The sequence below is a fragment of the Suncus etruscus genome, chromosome 8 (genome assembly GCF_024139225.1).
Source record: "Suncus etruscus isolate mSunEtr1 chromosome 8, mSunEtr1.pri.cur, whole genome shotgun sequence".
Lineage (NCBI taxonomy): Eukaryota > Metazoa > Chordata > Mammalia > Eulipotyphla > Soricidae > Suncus > Suncus etruscus.
This window is the reverse complement of record NC_064855.1, coordinates 33,076,436-33,093,264: the sequence shown is the minus strand read 5'-3', so window position 1 is coordinate 33,093,264 and position 16,829 is coordinate 33,076,436. Positions and strand designations below refer to the sequence as shown.

The window sequence follows — 16,829 nt, the reverse complement described above, 5'->3', positions numbered from 1 at the left end:
TTTTTTTTTTTAATAAAGAGGAAGGGCCTGAGTGGTAGGGTGTTTATACCTTACATGTGGCTGACCTGGGACAGACCCAGGGTTTGATTCCCAGCATCCCGTATGGTCCCTGAGCATCACTGGATGTGGTCCAAAAGAGAAAGAAAAAAAAGGAGGAGAAAAAAATTTTAAGTGGCTAGAGTGATAGTGATAGCGTTTGACTTAAATGCGGTCAACATGGGTTTGATACCCGGCATCCCACATGATTTCCCGAGCCTGCCAGGAGTAATTTCTTTCTCCCTCCCTCCCTTCCTCCCTTGCTCCTTTCTTTTGGTTTTTGGGCCACACCTGATGGAGCTCAGGGGTTACTCCTGGCTCTGTGCTCAGAAATAGCTCCTGGCAGGCACAGGGGAACCATATGGGATGCTGGGATTTGAACCACTATCTGTCCTGGGCTGCTTGCAAGGTAAATGCCCTACCGCTGTGCTCTATCTCCAGCCCCAATTTTTTTTTCTTTCTTTGTTTTGTTTTGTTTTATTTTGGGGCCATACCTTTTGGGGCCATACCTGGTGGTGCTCTGGGATTACTCCTGGCTCTGGGCTCAGAAATCACGCCTGACAGGCTCGGGAGACCATATGGGATGCTGGGAATTGAACTCAGGTCAGCTGTGTACAAGGCAAACATCCTTTGCTTTTGCCCTGCTCCCCTTTTTTGTGTGTGTTTGGGGGTGGTGGTGGGTGGGAGTGATTTCTGAATGCAGAGCCAGGAGAAACACCTGAGGCCTGCTGGATGTGGCCCAAAAACCAAAAAGAAAAAAAATTAAGTTCTTTTTTAGTGTAAGGGGATGTCTTCATGATGGTGTTCCAAACAGTGCTTCAGATTTCCCACCCCACCCCCTTTTTTCATGTTTTTGGGCCATACCCAATGGTGCTCAAGGCTTACTCCTGGCTCTACACACAGAAATCACTCCTGGTAGGGCTCCAGGGGACCTTTATGGGATGCCAGAGATCAAACAAGTCAGCAGTGTGCAAGGCAAGTACCCTTCCCCAATGTACCATGTTCCAGCTCCGAGATTCCCTTTTTCAAGTGACAGGATTCATTTGATTGTGTCATCTGAGAGATAACTGATGCTCTAGCCTGAGTACTTCTGGGTGTGACCCAATATCACCTTGCAAAGTGAACTTGGATTCAACCCCTTCTCTTAGAGAAAAAGAAAAACTGATAAACTGAGAAGGAATGTGGTCTTTGAGAGGGTGTGCTTGTTTGGGTTTTAGCTGCAGACCAAGTAACCAAAGGACAATTACCACGCGTGTAAGAAATAGAAAAAAAAATTGGTTGGATGTTCTTGATAGTTTTTTACAGACTGAGATTTTGGGGGTGGCAACTTAAAATTTTATGAGAAAGATGTTCAGGACTTAAATGTACTGCATCCATTTTTCAGAGAAAATGACAGTACAGACTTTAAATAGAAATGAATTATTCCTTTTCTTTCAAACTTTCTGAAATGTTTTGTTTTGGATTTTTTTGGTTTTGGGCCGCACTCTGTGATGCTCAGGAGTTATTCTTGGCTGTGGCACTCAGGAATCACGCCTGGCAGGCTTTGAGGGACCATATAGAATTCCAAGGATCAAACCCAGGTGGGCTGCACGTAAGGCAAATGCTCTATGAACTGTTTTATCTCTCCAGCCCTGAAACTTTCTAAAAGGTTTTGATCTCAAATCTTTTGTCTGGGACCTGGTTTTATTCTTTCGGGCTGTTTTTTTTTTTTCTTTTATGATGATGGGTTTTTTGTTTTGTTTAAATTTTTGCTTGTCTTGGGTCACACTGGGAGGTACTTTGGGGTTTCTCCTGACTCTGCAGTCAAGAATCACCTCTGCAGCAGGAAGGGCATTTGCCTTGCATGTGGTCAACCCCAGGTTCAATCCTCAGCATCCCGTATGGTCCCCCGAGCCTGCCAGAAGCAATTTCTAAGCACAGAGCCATAGTAAACCCTGAGCGCCACTGGGTGTGGCCCAGAAACCAACCAACAAGCAAAAAAATATTTTCTGGTGGTTTATGGGGACCCCATGGGGTTCCAGGGATCAAACCCAGGTTGACAAGCATGCAAGGCAAGCATCCTCCTAGCTATGCTTTCGCTCTGGACCCCGACTTTTGTGTGTTTATTTTTAATTTTTAACTTGTGCTGACACCATCACTTGCAGTTGGTGATTATTGTATTGGGAAGCTGGTATTGCAAATATGGAGGCAGTGCTGGGTAGGTAAGCACTTGTATTTCTGGTGCAAATGTGACTAAAAGGTGTTGGGCCACATACCTCAGAATCATGTTCAGCAAGAATGAGCTGTAGCTGGCTGGACAAAGGAACCCAAAGAATCCCACTCAGCCCATCTACAGTTTGTCGAACTGAAACATCCAGTTTTGTGGCAGGGCAAAGGGGACATTTGCTCCATTTAGTGTCTGTCTAAAGGCAGTTAGATGGAGTGTATTTTGCAGCCATGGGAACTAGACACACTTGATAGCTACAAAAAGGTTTGAGCTTTACACAAGATGTTTTTACCTGTACTTGTTTCATCTGGCTAGTGTCCACAGTCCCCTTTTCAATCATCAGTGGCCGACCATATTGTGGCCACCATGTTTTTGTGCTAACTTGAATCAAGAATGGAGATTAGACAGCCCCAGTCTGCAAGAGAATCAGTGGCAGATGAGCAAATGAAATTCATCAAAGTAAGCTGGGAAGCTTGAGTTAAGCAAAAGTTTATTTTTGAGTAGGGGATTATCTGGTGTTCTATATAATTACCAATAATCCATAACTAACTAAAGGGCAAGAAGTAAAAACTAGGATTTTTTTTTTTTTTTTGGGCCACACCTGGTGATGCTCTAGGTTACTCCTGGCTGTGTGCTCAGAAATCACTCCTGGCTTGGTGGACCATATGGGATGCCGAGGAATCTAACCACAGTCTGTCCTAGGTTAGCGTGTGCAAGGCAGACACCCCACAGTTTGCACCACTACTCCACCCCTTATAGGATGAATTTTCCATTCTTTAACAAATCGCTTTGAGGTATGTTGCCTGACTGTCCTTTGCAAAGTCTTGATGGATAAGCATATATTAGCAATGTATTGTGGAAATTGGGCTGAGGGAAGTAGATACTTTTTTGTTGTAACCAATTGAAACGTGGAGGCCACCCAATTTCTGATTTGGAAATCCCTTGCAGTACTCCTTAACTGTATTTGTGATGATTTTGCTTTAAGTTTTAAATCATGTTCACTGAATTTACATGACATGATTTTAATGAAAGTCTTGGACATGAATTATAAACAACTGGACTATTTCTAGAGGCTACATCACAAGACAGCTACCAGCAGTGCTTTTACTATTTCTCTGATACACTTGACTGGTGGGCAGGCAGATTTGCATTTAGCACTTTGCAAGTGAAGGCCTTTGTTGAATTGGGCACAATGCACTTCTCAATGTCAAAGCTCTTTTTAAGATTCTGTTTTCCATAATAAACTCCATTTTTGTTTGTTTTGGGGCCACACCTGGTGATGCTCAGGGGTTACTCCTGGCTATGTGCTCTGAAATCGCTCCTGGCTTGGGGGACCATATGGAATGCTGGGGGATTGAACCACTGTCCATCCTAGGTTAGTCACGCGCAAGGCAATCAATCGCCTTACCCCTTGGACCACGGCTACGGCCCCAATAAACTCTATTTTTATTTCTTTTATGGGGTATGTTTTTATTGTGACTCAAATTTTGGGTGACAATAAAAAGATGACAAACAGCCATTACAGTTGGCTCTTTGAGGAACTTCCAAGTACTTGTAGAGCCCTTGGTGGTTGTTTCTCATCTTCCCACCCAGCTCCTTGTTATTTTTAAAATGTTTGTTTTGTGCTTCTTTTTGGCTCTTTACAGTATGGGTATGTTGATGTCACTCTTAAAAGAGTATCCATTCTTAAATCCTTGTCCTTTGTAGGGAAGCACTAACCTCCAGCACCATAATATAAAGTTCAAAGAAGGTCGCATTGGCCTAGGGTTGAGGGTAGCCACAGTTGAAGATGTACCTATGTGGACTGGTTTTAAAAATAAACAGGGCTTTTCATGTCTTTTTCCGTGGAACCTTCTTGGTGGAATTGTAACTAGCTAGTATTAATTATATTTATATACAGGGTTGCTTTTCTTTACCAATGTATTTTCCTACTTATAGCCAATCAATAAATTCAGTATCTTTCAAAGCTGGGAAAGTGTCATTTGTTGCTCTTTATAGACCACAAAGCTGGAGCTTTGGGTTCTACAGAGCGTATTAGAAGTTGGGGGTTTCTGAGGATGGGATTAGAATTCACCTTAGCAGGGATGGGTGTTAGACACAGTGCGACTGAAATTCAACTATCAAACTTTCACAGTGATTTAATGAAAAAAAGTTAAAGGGGCCGAACAGCATGCCTTGCACACAGCTGACCTGGGTTTGATCTCCAGCATCCCATATGGTTCCCTGAGCCTGCCAGGAGGGATTTCTGAACCAGAACTAGGAGTAACCCCTGAGTGCTGCCAAGTGTAACCCCCAAACCAAGACAAATCTTGGGGCCGGAGCAGTGGCATAGGGGGGTAGGGTGTTTGCCTTGCAACACGCTAACCTAGGACGGACTGCGGTTCGATCCCCTGGTGTCTCACATGGTCCTCCAAGCCAGGAGCAATTTTTAGTGCATAGCCAGGAGTAACCCTGAGCATCACTGGGTTTGGCCTCCAAAAAACAAAATGAAAACAAAAACCCAACAACAACCAAAGCAAATCTTTTTAAATACCTTGAGGGAGGTGCAAGGCATAGTAAGAGGAAAGTAGGTGGATTTGAGGGCTACTCTGCTAAATTTCAAACACTTCTCTTGGGCCAAGTTTGTGTTTGCATATAGGTTGGTTGGTTGGGAGCCAAAACTGGCAGTGCTCAGCTTACTCCTGGCTCTGCACTCAAGGATCACTCCTGGCAGGGCTCAGGAATCATAAATGTGATGCCAGTGATCAAACCCTGGTTGGCTTTGAGCAAAGCAAACATTCCACCTGCTTGCTGTACTGTCTGTCGCTGGCTCTTCAGTGAAATTCTTGTTCTTGTTGCCATATCTCTCATTGATATACAAACTGGGTGCTGATAACTATCTTCTTTTGGAAGAAAGTTGTCACATTTAAGAGATTTGGGTGGGGGGTCGGAGAGACAATACAGCGGTGTTTGTTTGCCTTGCAAGCAGCTGACCCAGGACCTGAGGTGGTTGGTTCGAATCCCAGCGTCCCATATAGTCCCCCGTGCCTGCCAGGAGCTATTTCTGAGCAGATAGCCAGAAGTAACCTCTGAGTGCTGCTGGGTGTGGCCCAAAACAAAACAAAACAAAAAGATTTGGGTGGGGGACCCAAGTGATAGCACAGTAGGTACAGCTTTTTACTTGCACATAGCCAACCTTGGTGATCCCCGACATCCCATATGGTCCCTTGTGCCTGCCAGGAGTAACTTCTGAGCACTGCCAAGTGTGGTTCCCCACCACCACCACCAAAAATAAAAGATTTGGTAGTTTTTGTTTTGTGTGGCGAATGTGATAACCACTACACTATGGAAACTACCGCTTAGTTTTTGTTTTGTGTTTTCTTTTGGGGCCACATTTGACTCTGCTCAGGACTTATCTTTGCTCTGTGCTCAATGATCACCCCTAGTGAGCCTCCAGGTAACCACATGGAATACCAGGGATTGAATCACCATGTGCAAAGCAAGCACTCTACCTGCTGTGCTATGACTTTGGCCCCTTCAAGAAATATCTTTCTATATAGTTGACAATGGGATGGGGAGGTTTTGCTGAATTTGTTCTCTTCCTTTGCTTGTGACATATTTTGATAGAAAAGCTTTTAAAATTAAAGGATTGGGCTGGAGCAATATAGTCTAACAGGTAGGGTGCTTGCCTTGCATGGGTCCAACCCAGGTTTAGTCCCATATGGTCCCCTGAGCCTTCTGGTGTGATCCCTGAACACCAGGGATAGTCCAAAACCAAGAAATAAAATCTTTGCATCTTGAAAGTTATGTAATCTGTACATTTTTTTATTTTTTATTTATTTATTTTTTGAGCCACATTCGTTTGATGCTCAGGGGTTACTCCTGGCTAAGCGCTCAGAAATTGCCCCTGGCTTGGGAGGACCATATGGGATGCTGGGGATCGAACCGCAGTCCTTCTTTGGCTAGCACTTGTAAGGCAGACAGACACCTTACCTCTAGTGCCACCTCTCCGGCCCCAATCTGTACATTTTTAATTATGTAGACCCAAATTGATAGTACAGCAGGTTGGTACTTGTCTTTCACATACCAGATACGGGTTCAATTCCTGGCCCCGCCAGGAGTAAATTCTGAACACTTGGGTGTGGCCCCCAAACCAAAAATAAAATTTTATTATGAGGGTGCTGGTATGGGGAATCATTTCATTGATAAAAGGGATGCTTAACAAAATGTCCCCATTGGTACAAAAGTGGGACAAAAACTTGAGAGATTTGAGGGGGTAACGTGCTGAAAAGGAGATTTAAATGTCCATGGTCCAGGGCTTTCCTGATCTGATTGAGTATGAATATGTGAAATATAATCCCCCCCCCCAAAAAAAAATCCCTGAGTGTTGTGGTCAATATAGGAAGAGATAGTTTGGGAGGGAAGGATCTGGCCTTGCATGTGACTGACCTTGTCCCATTTCTAGAGGTTGCTTCTGAGAACAGAACTAAGACTAATCCCAGAGCACCACCAGGGTGCACTCCTGAGCACGGAATCAAGAAGAGGCTCTGAGCAACTCTGAGGACTCATCCCACCTCCTAACGTATATTTTTAGAGGGCCACACCATGCTTACTAGTGGGTTCATGATCAGAGATCACTCCTTGTGACATTGTGGGGAGTATATGTGGTGTTGGGATTTGAACCTGGGTCAGCCACATGCTAGGTGGACACCTACTACTGTACTATCCTGTGGCCTCCAATATATATTAAAAATATGAAAGGAGGGGCCGGAGAGATAGCATGGAGGTAAGGCGTTTGCCTTTCATGCAGAAGGACGGTGGTTCGAATCCTGGCATACCATATGGTCCCCTGTGCCTGCCAGGGGCGATTTCTGAGCATAGAGCCAGGATTAACCCCTGAGCGCTGCCAGGTGTAGCCCAAAAACAAAAATAAACAAAAAAAATGAAAGGAGGGGCCGGGAAGGTGGCGCTAGAGGTAAGGTGTCTGCCTTATAAGCGCTAGCGTAGGACGGACCGCGGTTCGATCCCCCGGCGTCCCATATGGTCTCCCCAAGCCAGGGGCGATTTCTGAGCTCATAGCCAGGAGTAACCCCTGAGCGTCAAACGGGTGTGGCCAAAAAAAAAAAAAAAATGAAAGGAAGGAGCCAGAGAGATAACACAGTGGCAGGGCATTTGCCTTGCAAATGGCTAACCAAGAACTGATGGTGGTTCAATTTCTAGCATGCCATATAGTCCCCTGAGCCTGCCAGGGCAATTTCTGAGCGCAGAGCCAGGAATAACCCCTGAGCGCTGCCAGTGTGACCCAAAAACAACACAACAAAACAAAGGAGCCTGAGAAATAGTACAGTAGGAAGATGCTTGCTTTGCATGTGCCTGGACCGGGTTCAATCCCCAGCATCATATAAAGTTCCTTAGCCTCATCAGGAGTGAGCATAGAGCCAAGAGGAAGTCCTGAGCACCGCTGACTCTAAACACAGAAGTATATTTTAAATCCTGTTTAATGTATGTAGAAACAAAAGGTTAGACCACCAGCTTCATGTAGAATAGATGGAAATGTATCTGTACACACATTAGGGTCTCTAAAAATAAAACTTTGGAGCTGGAGTGAGAGCACAGCAGTAGGGTGTTTGCCTTGCACACTGCAGACCCAGGGTGAAACCGGGTTTGATCCCTGGCATCCCATTTGGTCCCTTGAGCCTGCCAGGAGCGATTTCTGAGTGTAGAGCCAGGAGTAACCTCTGAGCCCTGCTGGGTATGGCCAAAAACCAAAAATATATAAAACTTTGCAATAGTGGGCCCAGAACTATAGCACAGTGGACAGGGCACTTGCCTTGCATGCTGCTGACCTGGGTTTAATCCCTGGCATCTCACATGGTATCCTGAAAATGCCAGGACTGATTGCTGAGCACCACTGGGTGTAGCCTCAAAAAAAAAAAAATCAACTTTGCCATCTCCTATTGGACCTAGTACTTTCCCATTGATGTGGGGATCCATCTAGGCCAGAAATGGGTGCGTCCCCTTGAATTGGACTCAGGCACAACCCAAGAAAAGCCAACAGGGCTTATGTTTCCTGCCCACACCTTCATTCTGGTAAGACAATTGCTGATGTGTTTGCCTGCAAAAGTCTGCAGAATTCAAGCCCCTTCGCAAACTTCAAGGATCCACACATCTCCCCCTGTTCCAAAAACCCTGGGCAGGAGCAAATCACTCGTGACACAATCTAGGTTGCTCCAGCTCTGGGGACTGCCCTTGCCCCTCCATCACTCATCATCACACAGACAGCTAGGGAGGAGGCAGGAAGAAGGATCCAAACTGCTCTTTCAGTCATGTTTATTAGGAAATGGAAGATTGGGGGTGCAGGGCACAGCTCCCCTTCCAGAAATGTGACACCTTGTCCCCCAGCTCATTTTGGTTCATCCGAAGAATTTCAGAATTCCCTGCAAAGGAAAAGACACTTGAAAGACTGTCCACAACCCCACAACTCCCTGTGGGCCTCTGAATCCCTGCACACACGGCCACCCCAGGCTTGTCTCACTGCTGGGAGGTCTCTAGGAGCTGGGGTAGTAGAGTACTAGGGTACTGGGGGTGCAGTGTGGGAAGTGGGTGCTGAGTAGCTGTCAGAATTGAGGTGCTGGTGCAGTATGGGAACTAGGTGAATGTTAGAAATGGGGTACAGTGTCTGAAGTGGGGTGCTCAGGATGAGCTGTTTGAGAAGCAGGTGGCACAAGGCAAGCATCTGCCTAGCTCCCACATTACCAGGAGTCTTTTCAGGGCATTCACGGCTCCTAGGGCCTCAGGTCCCAGCTGTTCCACACACTTCTGGGTGCCATCCAGCAGGTGATCTACAGGGACCCCCAGAGTGGTGAGTAGGAAGGTCAGCGGGTTGAGTCCCTTGAAGAGAGGGCTGGTGAGGCTGCCAACAACCCCTGCAGGCACGGCGGCCACAGCCTGCACTGGGTTCACGCTGGACAAAAAGAAAGCAGCCACTGCAAACACAAGCAGAAAAGCATGAGCCACTGGGACCCTCAAGAGACCAGTTTCCCCAAGTCCCCTGCACCCACTGCCCTGTGCCAAGTGCAAGGAGCTGGTTGCACAGAGGAGCCCATGACAATGGAAGATGGAGTATGTTGCTTCCAGGTCTGGCTTGGGGATCGACGACAGATCCTGGGACAAGAAGGTTCCCGAAGGCCTGGGCTTATAGAGGAGCAGCCCAGAAGCAGTCTGTCCAGGGATGCAGGAGATGGTAGGGCCTAGAGAGAAGTGGGGGAATGAGGAGGCCAAAGGCACCCACCAGAGTGGCTGAGCAAGGCCACACACACAACCAGGACTGCGGTGGAGATGAAGGGCCTCATGATGCCTGATGCCGTGGGCCTTGTCTGTGCTCGAGGGACCAAGTCTCATAGCCTCCTGGCCTGGCCCCTTCATATACTCGGCCCTCACCCCTCTTCAGCGTCAGGGTCTTCCCCACCCTGACCTCTGAGAGAGACATTGTTTGCTCAGGTAGGGCTTTGCACAACTTCCTGCTCGGGGTGCTGGGAAATGCGTGCCCCACTTTGCCTGGGCTTGGGGACTTCCTCTTGGCAGAGTCTAGTGAAAACGCTTGGTCTGTCAGTGGTAGGCCCTAAGTCTTCTCAGAGAACATTCTTGGTGGTGTTTGGGGGCCACACCCTGCACTTCTCAGCCTTGTGCTGTCAGGGCTGACTCCTGGCTCTCTGCCCAGGGGTCACTCCTGGTGTGCTGTCTATATGGAACATGAGCTGGATACATACAGCAAATACTGACTTTGGTGTCCGCTCGGGCCCTGGATAGTATTTTAGAATCCTTGTGCTCAGGGACGGTTCCCAGCAGTATTTGGGGGGACCCCGTGGTGACAGGGATGGAACCAGGACTGCCAGAGCCAGTTCCCTACTGAGAATCTTTGACCTATGCCCATGTCAAGGGAGGTCTTCTGGGGGAAGAGGAAAAGAGGTCATGTGGGGAACCACAGACCCCAGGCCATGGGTTTCCTGTGTTCTGTGAACTGAACAAGCTGATGAATGTAATCTGGAGAGGGGACCATGGGGCTCAGGGCCAAAAGCCATTGGTCTGCGTTAGGTGGCTCCTGGCTGGCCCTGAGAAGTCCTCAGTGTTAGGGTTTTAGCAAATGTGTGTGACCTCCACTGGGAGCCAAGAAGAAGACACCCCTTCTGACTTATTTAACACTGGATGGAGTGAACCTGTTTTTTGGCTTTCCAGGAGCCTGACAAAGCTATCTTCTCTAGGCTGGAGAGGCAGTACAATGGATAAGCGCTTGCATTGCACACAGCAGCCCCAGGTTTGATCCCGGGCATCCCATGTGGTCCTACGAACACAGAGCCTGGAGTCAACACTGAGTATGGTCAGAGGTGGCCCCCCCAAAATAAAAAAGGGTGTGTGGTGGGGAGGAAACTTTGCCATACAGATAGCTCAAGATTTCCAATAGCCTGATTTGCCTCCTGCCCTCATCCAGAGTTAGCAAAAGTGGCAAATGTTTATCAGGGCTCCCACCTCATCAGAGGTTGGGGGATTTGCCCCCAAGTTTTGGTGGATCCAGGGGCCATAATAAGCTCAGCCACAGCCCTTAACCACTTAGAGGGGACTAAGTGGAAGTAGAACACCCCAGTTCATTGTCTCTTCAAACAAGGTTCCCCCTACTTGGTGACTTAGAGCTCAGGAGACCACAGGGCTGTAGCGGGTTTGGGATTACACCTTGTAGCTCAGTATTGACTCTGAACTTCTCACTCTGGCCTTACTCAGGGGATCATATGAGATGCTGGGAATTGAACTCAAGTTGGCTGTTTGCAAAGCCAACACCTTTCCCACTGCACTATTTGCTCCAGCTTGAGGGACATTTTCCTCAGTCCTTGATGGTTCACTGGCTTCCACCAGGTGCTCAAATCCTGGTTATGGTTCTGTACCTCTGAGTCATTCCTGTGGTCACATGACCCCTTTCTTGGAGTCATGTATTCATGGATGTATGCACACATACTAGTGCATGTGTTTATGTTAGATCTCTATATACATGTCTGTACACATGGTATACTTGTGCATACAAGTACATGTGTGCAGATGCTGCGAGCAGTTGTGTGCGTATGTGTTTACCCGAATGCATGAGCATATGTTTGGGGGAAATGTGTTTGTACGTGTGTGCAAACCTACATGCAAGTGTGTCCATGCTGTGTGTCTACCTGTGTGTGAGAGTGCAAAAGTGTACATGTCTGTGCATTTCAAATATATACATGTGGGCATGTGACTGAACATGGGAGTGCATGCGTGAAATCTCTCCACTTCCCTTTATTTTGTGGGGGAGTCACACCCAGTGATGCTCAGGGGCGATTTCTAGCTCTGTGCTCAGGAGTGACCCCTGGTGGTGCTCTGGGGCCCCTCCGTGGTGATGGGGATTGTCCATCTGCAAAGTAAGCACCTCCTCCTCGTTATCCTCCTCAAGCTTTCAACTAACCTTTTAAGAGATTAGTAGTGATTCATTCCAGGCTCCTTGGCTTCTCAACTCCTCTGCTCATCAGAGCTTACTTCTTCCCCCCTCCCCCCCCCTACAGTGTCCCACTGACCACATCTGCCAAGACTTTTATCCACAGACCCTTTTTTCAAAGTCTGGGGATTTGGACCTGAAGCAGTTTTGTTTTTGTTTTGGGGCCACATCCATTGGTACTTACAGGTTACTCCTGGTTCTGCTATCAGGAATCACTCCTGTCCGTGCTCCAGGGACCCTATGGAATGCTGGGGATTGAATTTGGGTTGGCCAAGTGCAAGGCAAGTGGCCTCCCCACTGTACTATCATGCCAACCTTGGAATCTGGAGTTTGTAGTTTTGCTCTCTCAATGGTCTCTTTCCCACCAGGCCAGTAAAGACACTCAGAGTGGTCTCAGAGACACTTGGCCTGGGAAATCATGCAGGACAGCAATAACCAGCCACATCCACCTTCCTGCTATTAATAGAGAGTGGGGACATCTTGTGAGATATCTTGTCCAGTGTCAAGGAGCCACATGTCTTGGGCAATGTTTGCAGGACCTTGTTAAAGGCCAAAACCAACATTGGCACTTGGCCTAATGTTTTGGGGAAGAGGAGTTGGAGTGGACTTGCAGGGTGCCAAATACCACATTTGGAGGTGTGGAAGGACTATGGGGCCAGGTGGAGGTGGTCTGGCAGGGACTTGAGGGGCTCCATGCCAATCCTTGCTGTTTTGACCTCAGCAGTGTTCCCCTCGTACCCCTTACATTCAGCCCCTTGACATTAAAGAACTTTCTATGAAGCAGGCAGGTAGATGTAGATATGAGTGTTGGCAATGGGTTCTTGGGAAAGCCATAAAAGCATAATGCGATTATTTCTTTAGGGGACACACCTGGTAATTCTCAAGACTTACTCCAGGCTCTGTACTCAGGAATCACTACTGATAGGGCTCAAGGGATCATATGGGATGCCAGGGACTGAATCCAGGTAGGATTTGTGTAAAGCTAACATTTTACCTGCTGCACCATCACTTCAGTTCCCTACAAAATGGGGTTTGAAGAAGTGACTGTTCCTCTTCTTCTTTTTTTTTTTTTTTTTTTGGTTTTTGGGACACACCCGGCGGCGCTCAGGGGTTACTCCTGGCTGTCTGCTCAGAAATAGCTCCTGGCAGGCACGGGGGACCATATGGGACACCGGGATTCGAACCAACCACCTTTGGTCCTGGATCCGCTGCTTGCAAGGCAAATGCCGCTGTGCTATCTCTCCCGCCTGACTGTTCCTCTTCTTAAAGTTGCCCAACGCATTATGGTTGGACTCATTTTGTGGACACAGAAAGTGAGACCTGATAAGACTAATTGGTGACAACATAGGCCTACAAAAGTCTGTATGGCCTTCCCTTTATCTAGAGAGATGCCCCAGTAGAAACAAAAGATCATGATAGAGGCTGGAGAGATAGCATGGAGGTAGGGCATTTTCCTTGCATGTAGGATGGTGGTTTGAATCCCGGCATCCCATATGGTCCCCCGAGGCTGTCAGGAGCAATTTCTGAGTGTAGAGCTAGGAGTAACCCCTGAGCACTGCTGGGTGTGACTCAAAAACCAAAAAATAAAAAATAATAATAATAAAAGATCATGATAACAACTAGAAGCTGGTCACTGAAATTTCCAAGCTCTTCTCATTGCCCATTATTCTAGTATCCTCCAAAGAAAGTTGGGGAGAAAACCTCTTAGGTCAACTTGTAGTACTGCAGTGACAGTACAGCAGATAGGACATTTGCCTTGTACAATCGCCAGCAACTGACACAATCCCTTGAACCTGCCAGGAGTGATTTCTGAGTATAGAGCCAGGAATAATTCCTGATTAGCTCTGGGTCTGACCCCCCAAATTAAAAACAAACAAACAAAAAAATGGCTGGAAAAAGTAAGAATAAGAAGGGATGCTGGGGATCAAACCTGGATTGGCCATGTGCAAGTAAACTCCTTACCTGCTGTACTATTGCTCCTACCCCTGAAATTCTTTTCCATGAGGAAAAGTTTGGAAAGACCAGGATAGAGATAGACTCAAATCCACCGTTGTGAGGACAGACTGGGCATCACACCTCCAGAAAACCTGGTTCAGGCTGGAGCGAGTACAGCAGGTAGGACACTTGCCTTATATATGATCAATTTGAGTTCAGTTCCCAGCATCCTATATTGTTCCCTGGACACTACCAGGTGTAACCCCTGAGTAAAGAATTAGGAGTAACCCCTGAGTATCTTTGGGTGTGGCTCAAAAACCAAAATCCAGAAAACCTAGTTCAAAAATAGAACCATTTTTCCTATTTTGAAAAAATCAAGCTGCCTGAGAAACTGACTGGTGGGATCAGTTTCCTCATTTTAGTCAGTACAAGTGGAACCCAGTTGTAGCTGAACGACCACACTCTGGGCTGGTGAGACTTGAGGTCTGTCCCATGCATATGATCAGGACAGAATCTCACCAGTCCTAGATTTCCCAGGCACTTCTCCAGAGGAACAGAGATGAACAAAAGGTAAGCCACTCTTGGGGCTGGAGCAGTGATGCAAGCGGTAGGGCGTTTCCTTGCATGCGCTAACCTAGGACGGACTGTGGTTCGATTTTCTGGTGTCCTGTAGGGTCCCCCAAGCCAGGAGCTATTTCTGAGCGTATAGCTAGGAGTAACCCCTGAGCATCACTGGGTGTGGCCCCAATACAAAACAAAACAAAAAGGTAAGCCACTCTTTCTTCTTACGTCCCTTCCTCTTTACATAAGCTTCATAATCGCCTACACCCCTACTTTCTTGTTTTCCTGCTCTTTGTTTATGGGAGGGATAAAGAGGGTTGGATCACATCTTGTGCCGCTTGGGGCTTACTCCTGTCTGTTCGGGGAGTGTTCAAGGGTTCCTATGTGGTGTTGGGGATTGAACAGAGGCTGGTTACATGTGAGGCAAATACTTTCCCCCATGTGCTATCTCTAGCCTTACTCTCCTTTATATCAACCCAGATTTTCCATTTCTGTCTGATGGACTGGTTTTAGTCTTTTTGGCATGGAAAGCACCAATTCCATTGAGAAGGTCTCTCAGCAGCCCCCTCAGGTCTTTGGACTCATATTTCTTCTGTTACTGTGTTCAGGGTCTTGGCTACCACACAGGGTGTCTTGGTTACAGTGTCTGGCACCTTGGTCACCACATATTCATATTCATAGTGAGTACATAGTGTGTCTTGGTTACCACATGTAGCATCTTGCTGATGTGACTAGGGTCTCGGTTCTCAAATAGGACATCTTGTGCCTATGGCTGGAACCTTAATCACTGCACATCATTGGGTTTGTAAGAGGTGAACCTGGTGCTCCATTTATTCTCCCTTCTCTGTCCTCCCCCTCGCCATATAGGCATATAGCTGCAAGTACTCAGTTCCATAGCCAAGTGATCCTGCTATTTAGAGCTCTAGGTCCTGCTGACTACGTGACTCTGCTTTCAGCTGCCTCTGAGGGATGCAATCTCTATCCTGGTCTTTCCAAACTCTTGGAACCCCTTTGACATAAACTTCTCTTGGAAACCCTTCGGGACCACTGCCTCCTTATGGGGGCCATACCTTTATGCTAAGACTCAAATCTACTGTTGTGAGGACAGACTGGGCATCACACCTCTAGCTCACCTGGAAACAGAAACAGGGAAGGAAGCAACCCCAAACTCCTTCTCAGAGACTTCTCACACAGGACTAGGGCCTCTGTGGAGTGGAAGGCTTGTTGGCCTTACCCCCCAGGCAGAGACCTGAGATTTTTCCTACCCCCCAAGGCCACCCTAGAAATCCCAGCCAGCACCCTGCCCCAAACTCCTTCCTCTTCCTCATAGCTCAGTTTTCTGGGTACCTCAGCCCATTCTCTTCCCATATTGTGGATGCTCCTCCCTTTTGTCAATATTGATCTGGGACGGAGAGCTCATTTCCTCCTGATCCATGCTAGCTGCACCCCACTTCAGGACAGGACCTAAGGTTGGGTTTGGGGGCATGGTTAAGGTTGGGGCTGGGACGTACTTAAGAAACAGGCCTGCTGGAGGTGAGGCCTGGGACATTAGGGACAGGTCAAGACATCTGCCCAGCTAGGCTAGGATCACGTGATTCATGCTGGTTGGCTTTGTGTTGAAATACTCTTTCCATCTTTAAATTTAAAAAAAAATGGGGAGGGGCATATCCTGCTGTTCTCAGGCTCTAAGCTCAGGGGTCACTCTTAGTGGCACCACTTGAAATGCCGAGGATTAAACTCTGGTCAGCCGCATGCAAGGCAAGTGACCTCCCTGCTGTACTATTGCTCCAGTTCCGGTAAATTGATTTTTATGGAGCTATCGTAATTTAAGAAGTTTCTCATGCTTGACTTTTAGGCATATGACATTCCAACACCAATTCCTTCAATTCCTTCACCAAGTCCAATCTTTTGTCTGCTTGAGCTTTGAGACCACACCCAGCATTAGTGCTGCAGGGAACCCTGCCATGCTGGAGTTCACAGTGGGACCTTCCACTCACATAGATGGCGTTGATTCCATTGAGCTATTCTCCCTTACACAATCTTTTGTTTGTTTGGTTTTTGGGCCACACCTGGTGGTGGTGCTCAAGGGTTATGCCTGGCTCTGTGCTCAGAAATTGCTCCTGGCAGGCTTGGGAGACCATGTGGGATGCTGAGAATCGAACCTGGATCCATCCTGGGTTACATTCCAGGTCAGCTGTGTGCAAGGCAAATGAAATGCCCTACCTCTGTGCTATTGCTCCTGCCCCTTTCTATACACAATCTTGAGGGAAAAAATTTTTTTTTGGCTTATGGGTCACTCCCGGAGGCTCTCAGGGTTTACTCCTGGCTCTGTGGTCCAAAATTATTCCTGGCAGGGGGACCATATGGGATGTCAGATTCAAACCACCGTCCTTCCTGAATCTGCTGCATACAAGGCAAATGCCCTACCACTGTGCTATCTCTCTGCCCCCCCCCCCACAATTTTAAGGCAAGAGGAGCACCCAAGGTACTCCCTGCAAGTGAGAAGCTTGTACCCTGCAGGGTTAAAACATTAGATTCTGGTTTCCGGCTGGGAAAAGTTGCTGAGATTTTTCTCAGGGTCTTGTGCCTAACAGTTAAATCACA

At 47.3% G+C, this 16,829-nt stretch overlaps 1 protein-coding gene across 1 annotated transcript in view; it reads left to right on the top strand.

The window, feature by feature from the left end:
* SQSTM1 (sequestosome 1) overlaps window positions 1-16,829 on the top strand; it is a 479,040-nt gene that overhangs the window by 319,800 nt on the left and 142,411 nt on the right. The gene's annotated exons all lie outside the window — the stretch shown is intronic.